This window comes from Octodon degus, unplaced genomic scaffold (genome assembly GCF_000260255.1).
Source record: "Octodon degus isolate 3935 unplaced genomic scaffold, OctDeg1.0 scaffold00024, whole genome shotgun sequence".
Classification (NCBI taxonomy): domain Eukaryota; kingdom Metazoa; phylum Chordata; class Mammalia; order Rodentia; family Octodontidae; genus Octodon; species Octodon degus.
The window spans coordinates 7834767-7836798 of NW_004524600.1; positions in this window are offsets into that span (position 1 = coordinate 7834767).

Here is a 2032-nt window from a genome sequence, read left to right on the forward strand (position 1 = left end):
CCTTACTCCCCATCCTGGAACCCTCTGACTTTGAGCTTGGGACAAGTCAGATACTCTTTTTCATTTGTTATTTCATTTCTAAGGACACTGAGAACAGACTCCCTGCTCCTGTTGCACAAGGTGCTGCAAATACTAAATAAGATTTTTGTAAGCACATTTCATGAAAGTGTAAGGCATAATACAAATATTAGGCTTCAGCATTAGATTTCTATTTCATTAGAAATACAAAGCTATTTCATTAGAAATAGAAAGCTATTTCATTAGCTTTCTATTTCATTTTTGCCCTATTTAATTAGAAAGGGCAAAAAATAAAATAAAAAAGCTCTGCTATCACTGTCTTAATTGTTTTAACTCATTTTGGGTCACCTACTCTTTTTATTTCTAGTGTTGGCTCTGTGCAGTTAGTCTAATGATGTACGTGACTGTGAAAATGGATGAAAAGATGTCCTCTTTCCTACAACAACATATACTGCTCTTTGTCTAATTTTAATTATATAACCTCAAGGAGGGTCTCTGATCTCATAAAGGGTGTTCCTCTGGTTCTGATCAGCTTGCTATTCCCAGATCTCACAGTACAAGTTATAAGTATTCTGAAGTGTGATTCACGTTGGGTTTGTAAATCCCTTCCTAATCCTTTTTACCCCCTTCCTAATCCTTGAAGAGAAACGTAGGTTAACATACTTGCCCATTTTATTCCCATCCATTCTAGAAAACAAGCCCACTCCTCCTCTTGTTCTTGAACATGCTTCCATGCGGGGATTTTGGATGTGAGTGCTCTCCTTGGCCTGGGGTGGATAATCTGCATTACAATGTAGGGAGGGGAGGGAGGCTTGCTAGAAGCTTCAGCCACTACCTCTCCCTTTGCCCTTTGCTATTTTCTGACACCATGAGCTGCTGCTCTCTGCCATGTAGCTCTGCCTTGGAGCCAGCTGAGTACGGACTGAAACCTCCACTAACTGTGAGATAAATAAAACTTTCCTTTCTTGATTTTGGGTGTTGGGTATTTTGCCCCAGCAACAACGGAAGAGCAACTGAGACACTTTACCATGCATAAGGCTGTACCTGTGGTCTGTATGCTTCAGACAATGAAGAAGGGGGTTAGACAAAAGGACTTGCACGATGACGCAATTGACAGCAAAGTGTTGGGCCCTGCACAAGCAGACAAGCAGGCAACACTGAACGTATGCTTGGCTTTCCAGGGCCAGAGGACCTTTGCCCTCCATACCTGAGTCATCATTAGTCCAGAAGGTTCTTGGATCAGGCTTGGTCAGGATGCCGGCGTGGTTACACTGCTCCTTCACCTAGGAAACATAAGAAGAGAAGAGCTGATATGGACAGGATTCCACCAGGGCAGCACTTTAGCCCCACAATTCTGGAGTAGGATGCCAAGGCTAAAGCCAGAACTTATGGCCCTGATGTGCCCCAACTAAGGAGGTTTGCCTAGGACTGTCCTGAATGGACCCTTGAGAGTCCCACATAGTCCTGCACACACTGGGAAGGGAGCCACCCTAGACTTGATACAGCTCCAGTCTCAGCTGATGACTGGGTGAGCACATGGGGTAGTTCAGGCTCCCCTTGTTCCCTCTGCTGGTGCTGTGTATAGCGCACAGCCTGCACAGCTGCACGCAGAGACAACGATGATGAACAAACTATGCAAAGACAATTGCTGCATAAAAAATGTTCTGACTCTTCACTGATCAGTAATATTACTTTTAATAAACATGTTTAGGGGCCAGGGAGATAGCTCAGTGGCATCAGCATCTTCCTGGCAAGCACAAGGTCCTGAGTTCAATCCCTGGTACCAAAAATAAATATATAAATAAATAAATACGTAAATACTACTTAGGAAAATCTATGTTAATTAAGATCTGGTTTTAATTTAGTTCTACTTTAAGATGAGTTCTTACTTTATTTTTAAATTTTTATTTCTTTATTTTTACAAACTATTGAAACGTTCAATTATCATACTGAAGACATGCTACTCCTCCAAAGGAAAGAGGGCAATAAATACATTCAAGGAGGCAAAAACATA